This window comes from Eriocheir sinensis, unplaced genomic scaffold, assembly GCF_024679095.1.
Source record: "Eriocheir sinensis breed Jianghai 21 unplaced genomic scaffold, ASM2467909v1 Scaffold620, whole genome shotgun sequence".
In the NCBI taxonomy this organism is placed as follows: Eukaryota; Metazoa; Arthropoda; class Malacostraca; order Decapoda; family Varunidae; genus Eriocheir; species Eriocheir sinensis.
The window spans coordinates 57,501-71,946 of NW_026111966.1; the positions used below are offsets into that span (position 1 = coordinate 57,501).

General features: G+C 41.7%; 1 protein-coding gene across 3 annotated transcripts in view; it reads left to right on the forward strand.

The window, feature by feature from the left end:
• The window catches only part of LOC126993488 (phospholipid-transporting ATPase ABCA3-like), a 76,145-nt gene that overhangs the window by 14,748 nt on the left and 46,951 nt on the right, over positions 1 to 14,446 (forward strand). The window contains exon 1 of one of the 3 annotated variants that reach the window (XM_050852626.1): positions 13,206 to 13,247. The exons of 1 other annotated variant lie outside the window; for it this stretch is intronic. The gene's annotated coding sequence lies outside the window, so the exon portion shown is untranslated. Of the gene's footprint in view, positions 1 to 13,205; positions 13,248 to 14,446 lie in introns of those variants that run through there. One more of the 3 variants, XM_050852624.1, reaches the window with a different exon arrangement.

Sequence of the window (14,446 nt, forward strand, 5' to 3'; positions counted from 1 at the left end):
TTATCTAATTATTTCCACACTACTCCATAACATTTTTCCCATTGACCTACTTTTTTCACTAACCTACTTCCCTTTTTCTACTTACCCATGTTGGAGTTAATTATACATGAGTGATTCTTCTTCTTTTCTTCCGTAACAAAAAAAAGGAAGTTAAGAGAGACAGTCACTCCTTTTTAGAGTTGCATAATGAGTCTTCCTTCATTTGCATACTGTCGGAAATACGGGTTCGTCAAGTCCTTTCCTTCGTTCATAACACAAAGCTAAACAGTATGATGACGCTAGAGGACGGTTTCTATTCACTGTAAGGATGTAATTTATATTTTTGTTTTGTTTTCTTGTTTAATTATTCTTGCAACATTAAAGGAAAAGATGCGTATGGTGGTGACGGCGTATGAAAAAAAGTACTAATGTTAATCTATAAGTGTGTGTGTGGGAGGGTGGGGGAGGGAAGGTGTGTGTGTGTGTGTGTGTGAGAGAGAGAGAGAGAGAGAGAGAGAGAGAGAGAGAGAGAGAGAGAGAGAGAGAGAGAGAGAGAGAGAGAGAGGAAAGGAAAGGAAAGGAAAGCAGGTAGGAGGTGAAGGAAGAAGAAAAAAGAGAAAGAAGGTGAAGAAAAGAAGCGAGAGAGAGAGAGAGAGAGAGAGAGAGAGAGAGAGAGAGAGAGAGAGAGAGAGAGAGAGAGAGAGAGAGAGAGAGATTAAACGTGATTATATAACACAAAAAGATCTGATAAGGGTCCCGCCTTGGCCAAACAACAGGTAATACACGTAATTGGAGCCAAGGCAACACAGATGAACGATATTGTCTACCTGAATGTAGTATTTGTGCGTGTGTGTGTGTGCGTGTGTGTGTGTACCCTAACAAAAGGCAAACAACAAACACCCATAGAGGATTTAATCGTGCTAAGAGGATGTCACGTGACCTTTACTTTTTTTTGTGGTGGTGGTGGTGACGACAGACAGACAGACAGACAGACAGACAGACAGAACCACAAACAAACAGACAGAAAGACACACACATAGACACACAGACAGAGACCGACATACATAAAGACGAACACATCCAAGAAAATAAGGCTGATTGAAAGACACACACACACACACACACACACACACACACACACACACACACACACACACACAGAAGGAAACTCGGAGAAATAACCAGACACATAGAGGCAGGCAGACACGCACACAATACATTGCACAATTTTACAGTTAAGTGAATAAGAGAGAGAGAGAGAGGGGGTTAGTAGCAGCATCTTCCCCCTCCCATAAAGACTGAAATTTGTACATTCTTTCCTTCAGGACTTCTTTGTGTAAGGACAACCCACACACCCCTTCCCTCTCCCCCCCCCCCCTTCACCATCACTCCCCTCACCATTATCTGCCCTGCCCTTCACCCCGTCATCATCATCATAATCATCATCAGTATCATCAGTATCGTAAACCACTTCATATTGGCAGAAATCACCGAGGCATTTTTCTACTACTACTACTACTAAAATATTGCTTTCATAAATACAAAAAAGACTAGTGCATATGTTTTTTTGAGGGGTAGAAGTCGCCTGATGTAATGCCAGTAAATATGAGAGTAAATAAGTCGACGTGAAATAATAAAGGAAGGTGAAATATAGGCAAAAAATATGTGAACGCTCTCAGGTGGAATTACGGCCGCCTGGTTCTTTGGCAATGGCGTGGAAGTGAAGTCGTTCTCGAGACACACGACGGCCTTGAACGACCCAGAAAAGAGGATTGGATTCTTTTGTACGACCCGATGCAATGGGGACGTATTGTTGTTATTGTTATTGTTATTATTTCAGTCATTTATTCACTACTACTACTACTACTACTACTACTACTACTACTACTACTACTACTACTACTGATACTACTTACCTTCTCACCTGTGGCTCCAAACTCATAATTCACCTGCTTGAGTATATTATATCAGGTGACTTGTACCATAAAATTATATCCAGTTTTTTTTATTATAGTTATGAAGGCAATTTGTTAGTTTGTAGTAGTAGTAGTAGTAGTAGTAGTAGTAGTAGTAGTAGAAGGAGGAGGAGGAGGAGGAGGAAGAGGAAATGGTAGAGAAAGAAGAGGAGTGAATTCAGTGAGTCTATGCAGAGAAAACCTGTTTCTTCCAAAGTTTAGGAAGTGAAAGTGACTGACTGCAGGAGAGAGAGAGAGAGAGAGAGAGAGAGAGAGAGAGAGAGAGAGAGAGAGAGAGAGAGAGAGAGAGAGAGAGAGAGAGAGAGAGAGAGAGAGAGAGAGAGAGAGAGAGAGAGAGAGAGAGAGAGAGAGAACTTATATAATGCTCCAATCTACCAAATAAAAGGGGGAAAAAAAAGAGAATGAAGCTCAAATATGATACTTTCCGTCGAGAGAGAGAGAGAGAGAGAGAGAGAGAGAGAGAGAGAGAGAGAGAGAGAGAGAGAGGAGAGGGGTGCTCCTTCAATTCTTCACGTGACGTCAGAAGTGAACGTAAAGTGATCCGCCGCGCAGACAGGAACCTCCGGGGCGGAAGCTGTGTTTTGGGAGCCCCTTTTTGTGTCCTCTTCCTCCTCCTCCTCCTCCTCCTCCCCCTCTTCACTCCTCTATTTATAAACTCTTCCTCCTCATCATCAGCATCTTCCACATCCATCGTCCACATCCTCTTTTTTTTTCTCTATTTTCGTTTTCCTTTGTTTTCTTTCTACTTTTTACCATTCTCCTCCTCCTCATTGCCTCACTTTCTCCTTGTTTTCTTCTTGTTTTTGTTCTTTTCTTGTTCTTGTTTTCTTCTTTTTCTTTTTCTTCTTCTTCTTCTTCTTCTTCTTCTTCTTCTTCTTCGTAACGCTGTTGTCCATGATATCTTGTTGCATTTTCTTCTTCTTTTTTTTATTCCTTCGTCCTCGTCTTTGTCACCGTCTCTCTCTCTCTCTCTCTCTCTCTCTCTCTCATTTTTTGGCTCATCAACAAGAAAAAATCAATTCCTGTGAACAAAAGAAAATCGTGATCAGAGAGAGAGAGAGAGAGAGAGAGAGAGAGAGAGAGAGAGAGAGAGAGAGAGAGAGAGAGAGAGAGAGAGAGAGAGAGAGAGAGAGAATATTAAAGAAATGGAATAATTGTAAAGAAAAATTGGATGATTGCCTTCGAAATTTACTGATAACTTAATGATTCTCTCTCTCTCTCTCTCTCTCTCTCTCTCTCTCTCTCTCTCTATCTCTCTCTCTCTCACTCTCTCTCTCTCTCTCTGTCTCTCTCTCTCTCTCTCTCGAGGAAGAGATCTTCGAGAAAATTGTTAGAATTAAAACGACCTTGGCACTCCCTTGAGAGAGAGAGAGAGAGAGAGAGAGAGAGAGAGAGAGAGAGAGAGAGAGAGAGAGAGAGAGAGAGAGAGAGAGAGAGAGAGAGAGAGAGAGAATTGTGGAAGTATTCTTAGGATAATGTTCCTTATTTTTTGCTCAGTGAATTGCTAGCGTGTGTGTGTGTGTGTGTGTGTGTGTGTGTGTGAAAATGATTCTTAGATATATTCATGATTGGGAATAGATCTTCTTCTTCTTCTTCTTCTTGGCATTATTATTATTATTATTATTATTATTATTATTATTATTATTATTATTATTATTATTATTATTATTATTATTATTATTATTATTATTATTATTATTATTATTATTATTATCATTATTATTACTATTCTTCTTCTTCTTCTTCTTCTTCTTCTTCTTCTTCTTCTTATTATTATTATTATTATTATTATTATTATTATTATTATTATTATTATCATTATTATTATTATTATTATTATTATTATTATTATTATTATTATTATTATTATTATTATTATTATTATTATTATTATTATTATTATTATTATTATTATTATCCTTCTTATCATCATCATCATCATCATCATCATCGGCAGCGGGTCATTTTTTCCTTCAAGGTTATCACGAGAAATCAATGACACAATTCATCGTTAGGTTGTTTGTGAGTGACTGACTGTTCAATACCGTGTGTGTGTGTGTGTGTGTGTGTGTGTGTGTGTGTGTGTGTGTCACGGGACCATTGTAAAATTCACGAGGCGTATTGTTAAGAATGTTTGTCATTTTACAGTTCAAGTTCTGCTCAGACGGCTGCTCACTCAACCCCAGACACATAGATAAAAATAAATTGATCATTGTGTCTCGTAAAGGGCGAAGAAATGCTTAAAATCGGCGTTGGAATACGTTAAACGATCGAAAATTGAAATATGTTATAAAATGGGGCTCCAGTGCTGTTTAATAAGGCACGTACGGCTGCTCACTCAACCCCAGACACATAAATAAAAATAAATTGATCATTGTGTCTCGTTAAGGGCGGAGAAATGCTTAAAATCGGCGTTGAAATACGTTAAATTACCGAAAATTGAAATATGTTGTAAAATGAGGTTCCAGTGCTGTTTAATAAGTTACGTACAGCTGCTCACTCAACCCCAGACACATAAATAAAAATAAGTTGATCATTGTGTCTCGTTAAGGGCGGAGTAATGCTTAAAATCGGCGTTGGAATACGTTAAATTATCGAAAATTGAAATATGTTATAAAATGGGGTTCCAATGGTGTTTAATAAGGTACAGTAATGTTCGTAAATGCTTTCTATTTGGTACTAACACTTTCGCCTCTCACAACATATATATCCAAAGCCCAATAAGGAGATTAGTCGGGTTCTCATAAGTGTCTTTCACATCATGGTGCAGAAGCCTTGTCAAACTATCGCCAGGCTTATAAAACTACCCATGGAAAAACCCACTGATAACCTCGACAAAAGCCTTATCCAATGTGAGTGTGTAAGGGTCGTATTTTAAAACATTTCGTCGCCCAAGTTCACATATTTGACATGGCTTTCGTAGGAGCTGTAGGCCTTTCCAGGGGTAGTTTTATGACCCTGGTGGTAGTTTGACCCTTCTGTGCCATGAACCTTAAAAAACACTCATGATAAACAGATTGATCCCCTCTTTGACCTTTAGAAATAGTTGATGTGAGAAGCGATGGTGTCTTAAAATACGGCCCTAAGCCCCGAAATGTCTGAGAATATGGGATTTAACCCGTCCGCTACGATTGGCACAGATTTGGCTCTCATTGGTAGCCTGTTAACACATACTCTGAGGACCTTCTCTGCATCTGTGGTGGTGAATGGAGTGTTTCCCATGTGGTATTGGTGTGCTGGATATTCCCTCCAAATGTACATGACTTTAAATTTTCTTTATTGAATTGTAGCAGCCACGTTTTGTTCTATTCTTGTAGCTTGGTGAGGTCTTCTGGTAGGAAATCCGCAGTCGAGGGGTTAAAACGAGTACCTGAAGTGAAAGTTGCCTCTGTGGTTCCTAAATGTTAAATGAAGCCTTGCAGAACTTCTCGTGCATTTTTTAGAGAATTAATAGCAAAAAAACGTAGCCATAAAATTAGTGTGTTAATAATTTATGTCGGAGTGTTGAAATTCTCCCGAAGTTATGTGGCAACCTTGAAATAGCGGAATGTGATTTACTCCTTTGTTACATGCACTACGCACGCATGTCTATCTGTTGTTCATGGCGGTAATTGTTAATGAATCACCTGAACGAGGCAGGTATTTTGACAGCAATGTAATGACGGTACTTTAAATGATTACTTATGAGGTGCAAAGAAACGGGTGGATCTACTACTACTACTAATAATAATAACAAGAATAAGAATAAGAATAAAAATACGAAGAGGAGGAAGAAAAAGAAGAAGAAGAAGAAGGAGGAGGAAAAGGAAAAGAAGAAGAAGCGAAAAAGAAGAAGAAGAGGAAGAAGAAGAAGGAGAAAAGTAGAAGAAAAAGAAAGAATGGAAAAGAAAGAAAAGAAGAAGAAAAAAAAATGAAAATGAAGAACAAGGAGTAAAAATATCAATAATAATAATAATAATAATAATAATAATAATAATAATAATAATAATAATAATAATAATAATAAAGATCAAAATAAGCACCACACCAGATTTTGTCCGTCCGTTAGTCAGTCCGTCAGTTCGTCAGTCAGTGAGTCAGTCATATCCTGTTAGTAACCTTTGCACCAAACTTACCAACCATCACGTGTCTCCCTAAGCTCGTAAGATGACTGACTAATGCCCAACCTCTCATCCGGTGCCCAACTCACGTGATTCACTCTTCTCCTAATGTACTGGTCACCATGCCTACCACTCACGAGGGATGGTAGAGGAGGTTCATTGTGGAGAAATGTGAAGGGATTATTGGTTAACATTGGTCTTGGACACCTCACCAACCGAATTTGACCTCTCCTTTGGCCTCTCCTGTTTTCTGTTGTCGGAGCAGCACCTGGTGGGGTTTTTTGATGCTTTTTTGTTTTTGTTTTTTCCCCTTCTTCTTCTACTTCTTCTTTTCTTCTTCTTTTTCTTCTTCATAATCTTCTTCTTCTTCTTCTTCTTCTTCTTCTTCTTCTTCTTCTTCTTCTTCTTCTTCTTCATAATCATTTTCTTATTCCTCTTCTTTTCTTTTTCTTCTTCTTCATAATCTTTTTCTTTTTCCTTTCGATGTAAAACAAAAATAATAATAATAACGCTCATATCTCGTGTCCTACCTTACGACATACTCTTCTATTGCCATAAATGTCCTTTACTAACCTTCAAACCTCTTGGAAAATGGTTGCCTTGATGAAAATGCTACACTACTAAATACATAAGCTAACCCAACCTCATTAGCATTCCCAGACGCTTCCGCCTCTCACATCAACTATTTCCAAAAACCGAAAATTAAAGTGTTCCTGTTCTCATTTGTATGTGTTTTCTCACGTTTACTTTGTAGATGCTTTGTCAAACCACCACCAGGGTCATAAAACTAACCCTGGAAATGCCTGCAACTCCCACGAAAGACTTGGCAAATGTGTGTCATAAAACTACCCCTGGAAATGCCTTCAACTCCCACGAAAGACTTGGCAAATGTGTGTGCTTGGGCGGCAAAATGTTTAATGTACGCGCAAACAAACTATGAATATGAAAACACAGACGATACTAAAACAATGCCTCAATACCGAAGCTGAAACACGGCGTCGTATTACAAGACATATTGCCGCCCAAGAACACATATTTGACAAGGCTTTCGTAGGAGTTGTGGGCATTTCCAGGGGTAGTTTTATGACCCTGGTGGTAGTGTGAGTCTTCTTCTGTACCTTGAACCTGAAAAAACACTCATTAGAACACGACTGACCCCCTCTTTGACCTTTAGAAATAGCTGATGTGAAAACCCAAAGTGTCTTATAATACCAGCCTCCCTCTCTCAGTATTATAAAGCATTGTATCAGTATTACGAGCTGGTGTTTCAATATTGAGGTAGTGTTTGAGTATACTTAGAAGTGAGTTTTATTATTAAGAGTCAGTGTTACAGTTTTAGAATTTGAGTTTCAGTATTAAGAGGTTGTGTTTCAATGTTAAGAGGCAGTGTTTCAGCTTTGAGAGGTAGTGCTTTAGTATTGGTTCGAGTGTTAAGAGGCAGTGTTTCAGTTTATAGAGGTGGTGCTTCAGTATTAGTTTCAGTACGAAGAGGCAATATTTCAATTTTCAGAGGTAGTGCTTCAGTATTTGTTTCAGTACGAAGAGGCAATATTTCAATTTTCAGAGGTAGTGCTTCAGTATTAGTTTCAGTACGAAGAGGCAATATTTCAATTTTCAGAGGTAGTGCTTCAGTATTAGTTTCAGTACGAAGAGGCAATATTTCAATTTTCAGAGGTAGTGCTTCAGTATTAGTTTCAGTACGAAGAGGCATTGTTTCAGTATTTCAAGGCAGTGTTTCATTATTAAGAGACTAACACACTAAAGAAATATTAATAAAGGCGCAGCATGGAACATAAATCAGGTACTCCACCCCGATGAGAAATGAAAGACAAAATATCGAGCGAGCAAGAGAAAATTCTTGTACGAAACTAGTTTATTGTTTATTTTCTTCACGAACAAACTCGAAGTTGTAGTATTTTCCCCTCCCCTCTCTCCTCCTCTCCTCTACCTTTTAACATACAAAGAGGCAAAAGGAAAGATATCGAACGAGAGAAAAAGAAAAGAAAATATGAAGTGAAGATAAATTTCACCACTTTAAGACACTTCATTATCTCCAGCACGACGTTACGGTGTCACGACACCAACGCCCGGGCTGTAACGAACGTAAGACACAAAGGTAAGATAAAATCCGTCACGAGAAAAAGAAAATGGCCTCAGGGCTCCATTCAGTGGTAGGAGCTGAAATCTGGCACGTGCTGCAAGGAAGAAAAGATCTGACTATAGACACTGAAGTGAGCCCACGGGAGGATGGCCGCTCGTCAGCCTCCGCCTCACACTGAAGGAGCAATCTACCCCCACTGCGCGAGGAAGGTTTGGACCGTGTCGCGGAGCCGCCTCTTGCAGGCCCGCAGCATCCATCTTGCCGGAGAGGAACCGCTCCCTCCAGCCGCGGCCTTCCCGCAGCACCAGGATGTGGAGCTGGCGGTGCCCCTCCCTGAACCACACGGGCACGACCCAGTCCTCCAGGGTGACGGTGAAGGACACCTGGGCAGAGCGGCACCTCCTTCGGCGGCCAGGCAGACGCCCTCAGCCATCTTGCACAGCCCCTGGCACTCTCCCAGACGTGGATGCCGGCAGCGCCCGTGGAGGCCCCCATGCCGTTCGCCGAAGAGACGACTGGGGCACTCGTGACATCGCCGACGACGACGCGGGACTTGGCGGCAGCGTAGAGCCACGCAGCAGGCCGCGGTGAGGAGGAAGGCGGCGGCCAGGCACGAGAATCTTTGGAAAGATGCATATACCCACTCAGTACAGCGTCAACTCATACAACACAGATCTACCCTACCACCGCCTCGCCCCCACGCTAGCAATATAGAAGCAACAGAAGAGCTGGCTGGCCAAGGATAAGATTCAGGCCATTGTTGTTCGAGTTATGTGAATTCAGATCACCGCCATTTATTATCCTTATTTATTTCACGATTTCGTACGGAACCCCTAAAGCTGTGTGTGTCAGTCCCTGGCCCCTTTATTGATGGTGTGATGTGACGCCTCCACGGTGTCTGCGGAACCCAAGTACTCCACGGAGACCTGGTTGGGAATCACCGCCTTGCTAAACTCTTTGGCTGCAGTGCCTCGCAACGCTCGCGGCGGCGCACAGGAAGCCAACCTTTAAATTGTTCATCCTGTGGTAGATAAGGCACGTTTGTTGCTGCCACCCACCACGACTCATTACTTTGGCGCCGCGCGTGTGTGTGTGTGTGTGTGTGTGTGTGTGTGTAATGGCGTTCGTGCTCACACCTGGTTATTTATTATTAATTCATGGAACGGTGTTTGTCGCTTAATGAGTTCAGGATAACTATTTATGCATAGGTTTAACTATGTTTTTTTTTCTTCTTTTAAATCATAATGTTGATTTAACCTTTTATTCCCATTTTTTTTTTTTTTTTATTATTTTTTGTTACATATTTATTTTATTCAATGTCTTCAAAACCACACTTTCTTTCACGACGCACATTACTACTACCACCACCACACCTACTACTACTACTACTACTACTACTACTACTACTACTACTACTGTTGCTGCCTACTATTACTTCTACTTCGCTATGATTATTTGTATACTTCTCCCTCGCCTCGCATCAGTGTATTAAGAGAAAGTGAAACTGCCCAGCAAACAGAGAGCTACGCCACGTTTTCTCCCGCGTGTGTTTGCTCGTTTGTTTACCGTTGCATGAAGTGTTTTGTGGGACTTGTCTTCGATTGTTCCACGGCGCGCTGGTTCCTGGCCCTTCTATTGATTGTGTGATGTAACGCCGTGTGTGTGTGTGTGTGTGTGTGTGTGTGTGTGTGTGTGTGTGTGAAGGAATTATCAGAAGTATGTCATATTTGTCATTGATTGTATCGTGTGTGTGTGTGTGTGTGTGTGTGTGTGTGAAGGAATTATCAGAAGTATGTCAAATTTGTCAAAGCTTGTATCGTGTGTGTGTGTGTGTGTGTGTGTGTGTGTGTGTGTGTGTGTGTGTGTGTGTGTGTGTGCGAAGGAAGGGAGGAAGGAAAGAAAGAATTCACATAAACTGAGTGTCATGAAGTAATGCCATGTTTTTATCACTATGTGTGTGTGTGTGTGTGTGTGTGTGTGTGTGTGTGTGTGTGTGTGTGTGTGTGTGTGTATTTGCGGAACCTGAAGTCGAGCTGGACTGCACATTTTCTCTTTACATAAATGACGGAGAGAGAGAGAGAGAGAGAGAGAGAGAGAGAGAGAGAGAGAGAGAGAGAGAGAGAGAGAGAGAGAGAGAGAGAGAGAGAGAGAGAGAACCCACTCACTTCCTCTCAGATAATTGATAATGGCATGTTTTTTATCACTGTGTGTGTGTGTGTGTGTGTGTGTGTGTGTGTGTGTGTGTGTGTGAAATCCAACCCGTGACAGTATAATCGTAAGTGACTCGTAACATTAACCCTTGCGTTGTAAGCTCATGCGAAAGTTTGATCTATCATTGTGTGCTTCGTTGCAAATCTTTCTCTCCATAACGAATTTCCGGAAGCACAACGCGACTACTGAAACTAATCCTTCTCAACACTCTTCTCTACTTTATTTTATCGGAGGAGTGCTAGCGGGCTTTTTTTTTCGTGTGTGTGTGTGTGTGTGTGTGTGTGTGTGTGTGTGTGTGTGTGTGTTTATTTTTGTCTTGACCTGCTTCCTTAGACTCAGCTCCTTGTTCCTCTTCAACCTGTCACATCTCTTTTTCTCTCCCTTTTCTCTCCTTTCTTTCTCCCTTCTATTCGCCACTTTTTCTGCCATGATCTCTTTCTCTCTCTCCCTTGTCTCCTCTTCCTTTCTCCTGCCGACTCAACTGTAAAGAAAAAAAAAAAAAAAGAACAGTACTGTCATAGATCGTTTACGTATACATTGTCATTCCCGCTTACAATAAAAAACTCAAAATCACGTTCTATATTACATTGCACAAAAGCGAAATCACGTGATGGGAAAGTTTTATCAATTTAGAAGAGAGTACGTTACGCTGACATCTGGTGGCGGTGGCTGGAAACTGTCAGATGTTGCATTTCCCCACATTTAAATTTAAAGTAGGAAATTACTGGCTAAAAAGCTTCCAACATGCAGCGGGGAGGGGAGGAAGTTGTTTGTTAATGTATTCTAATAAGTTGCGTGCTCACAAATGTATGAAAACTCCTCGCTGTTAAGATACGCTGAAAATTTTAATAGCGAAGTCATGAATTTAATATTATATCATATGAATGCAAGGATTTCCATACACGTCTCATTACTTTGCTTGAAGGGAACGTGCTGGAAAAAGAACTGGTTAGGGAATAAATAGGTAACGAAGGGGACGCACGCTATAACTGCGCGTGGCCTCGGTGCTCATCTCCGTAGCCTTTGAGCCTGTAGTAAGATCCCTTTAGTCCGGGGCATAAGACCAGTGGGACATCAATGTGATATCCCAAAAGGTTAAGGAAGGCAAGGCTATAAATTACACATACATACATACATACATCTATAAATCATACATACATACATCTATATTTTTCTACAGTAAAGGGTGAAGCTCAAGGGCAAAAAAAATAATTGAGAAGAAAAAAATAAAGCCCTCTAATCGCTGCCCCTGTGAAGTACATAGAACAAAATTATCGTACTTGCACTTTGCATAAGGACCAGTGTTGAAATACAGCGTGCGAGTATTGAGTTACATAAATCCTACGTAGGTGAGAAGGTCCTTGCCCGCCCCGTGACGTGTGCAAAGGCCGCCGTGACGCAGGGGCGGGAAGGGACGGACGCAGGGACGGGGAAGAGGGCGCTGATAATCTCCCCCGTCATACAGTGTCTCATATTTCATTGTTTTTCTGATCGTGGAATAAAGAATACACACCACTAACTATCGTGTACGTCAGTCTCCCCTAGGCATGCTCTACCACCTCGTTAATAATGAATAAACGAGAGTAATTTACCTTTATCACGACAGGAGGAAGGTGGGGGTCGTAGGGAGAAGGAAAGGAAGGAGAGAGCAGGGAGGGAGAACACGTTGCGAGGAAGTTGAATTGGTAGGAGAAAGAAGGAAGAAAGAGATAGCAATAGGAAGAAACTGTGAGGCGGCAGGAGAAAGGGAGAGAGAGAAAGAGATTACGACAGAAGAAGTGGTGGGTCGGAGGGAGAAAGGAAGAAGAGAGAAGGGAGAGAGAAAGAGATACAAGTTACGAAGAGAGAAAGAGAGCAATAGGAAGAATTTGTGAGGCGGCAGGAGAACGGGAGAGAGAGAAAGAGATCACAACAGAAGAAGTAGTGGGTCGGAGAGAGAAAGGAAGAAGAGAGAAGGGAGAGAAATACAATTTACGCCCACCGTGACGCGAGGACGGAAAGGAACAGACGGACGGACGAAGGAAAGGGCGGTGCTGGGACGAAGGAGAGAGAGAGAAGGAAATGAAAGAGAACCGTGTCATGATAATCTCCCCCGTCATACAGTGTCTCTCATATTTCATTTTTTTTCTTTTCGTGCAACTAAGAACGCACACCACAAACTATCGTGTACGTCAGTCTCCCCTAGTCATGCTCTTGCTAATGGTCCACCTCTGCAAGCTCGTTGATAATGAGGCTAAACGAGACTAATTCATCTTCATCACGACAGGAAGAAGTTGTGTGTCGGAGGAAGAAAGGAAGGAGAAACAAAGGGGGGAGAGAGCACGTTGAGAGGAAGTTGAGTTGGTGGGAGAAAGGAAGGAGAGAGAGAGAGATAACGACAGGGAAAAGTTGTGAGGCGGAGGGAGAGAAAGGTAGAAGAGTGAAGGGAGAGAGAGGTCCTAAGGTCATAATAGGAAAAAAAATGCGAGTCGGAGAGAGCAGGGAAGGAGAGATAGATATACACAAGAGGAAGAAGTTGAGTCGAAAGAAGAGAGAAGGGAGAGAAAGAGAAAGAGATGACAGGAGGAAACTGCGAACTGGAGGGAGAAGGGTAAAGAGAAAGGAGAGAGAGAAAGAGAGAATGTCTGGAAGAAGAGAAAGAGAGAGAAAGAAAGAGATAATGACATGGAGAAGAGAGAAAGGGAGGGAAGAAAGTTAGGAAGACGAAAGCTTACGTATACGGTGTGTGTGTGTGTGTGTGTGTGACCTCGCTCTTTGCCACACCGGACTGACTCGCTCGCTTGCTCGGTGCCTCGGACTCTTGGCTCTCGCGTCGGTCAGTGTACTTCAGACCGCGTTGAGGGTAGGGTGTGCGGTTCCTCGGCTCCCACGGCACTATTGGTTGGTCGTGGTGTCAGTGCGTTACGGGAGTGCTCGTGGAAAGGTTATAGACAGCGCCGGACCATGGAACGTCGTGTGTCTTGTGTTAAGCTGAAACTGTGAAATCGCGTATTGGGTGTTGTTGATTGACGTATAGATAATTTACTGGCTCTGGTGACTTGGGAAATGCGACGAATTGAAGTGCCTGTAGGTTAGGTTAGGTTAGGTTAGTTTGTGTGTGATGAGAAGCAATGGCATATAATTCATACTGCGCGTTACCATAGAGCGGTTTATAGAGATGGAAAGTGAAATCGTGTGTAGCGTGTCCTTAAGTAATGTCGATTGGCGTGTGTAGAGATTAGTGGTTATGGTGACTTGGGAAATGTGACGAGTTGATGAGTGTGTGTGTGGTGACGAGCAGTGCCAGTGATGAGCGGCCTTGGTGAGGGACGTTATGAAATGCGAGGCGTAGGTTACGTTATGGGGAAGGGAGAACTTTACTTTTTTTGTGGATTTACTGAATGGTGTAAACAAGGATGGGATGGTTCAAAGCCGTTAGTGGTTAGTGATGGTGGTGGATATTGTGAAAAACGCTGCGTATTTTAGTGAACGTTATTTTTTGTGATGGATTTGGGGAACGTTATAAAAATGGCAGGTTTCGAGCCGTTAGTGGTTTTAGTGGAAGTGGATGGTGGTGGATATTGTCGAAAGCGATGCGTGTGTTTGGTTCTAAGGATTAACTTATTATAGAGAGGAACGTTTGGACAATTTACCGTTTCACCCAACCAACGATTTCCTGACGTGGTTCATGTATTTCTGGTGATAGATTTAGTGGAAATGGATGGGGTTGGATATTGTCGAAAGCGATGCGTATGTTTGGTTCTAAGGATTAACTTATTAAAGAGAGGAACGTTTTGTGATGGATTTAGTGAATGTTATAGAAAGGATGGGATGGTTTAGACCCGTTAGTAGTTAGTGAAAGTGGATGATGGTGGATATTATGTAAAGCGTTGCGTATATTATGAAGTTCTAAGGATTAATCATCGCATTATAGTGACATTTATAGTGAATGTTGTTGAGTGTGATGTAAGATTTAAGGGCGGAAGTGATCGTATGGTGAAGATTGTGATGGTGGAAGTAATGGTCGTGATGGTAATGGTGGATATTGTGATGTTATAAGGATTGACGTTTTATGAAGATTATAGTGAGGATCGTAGTGT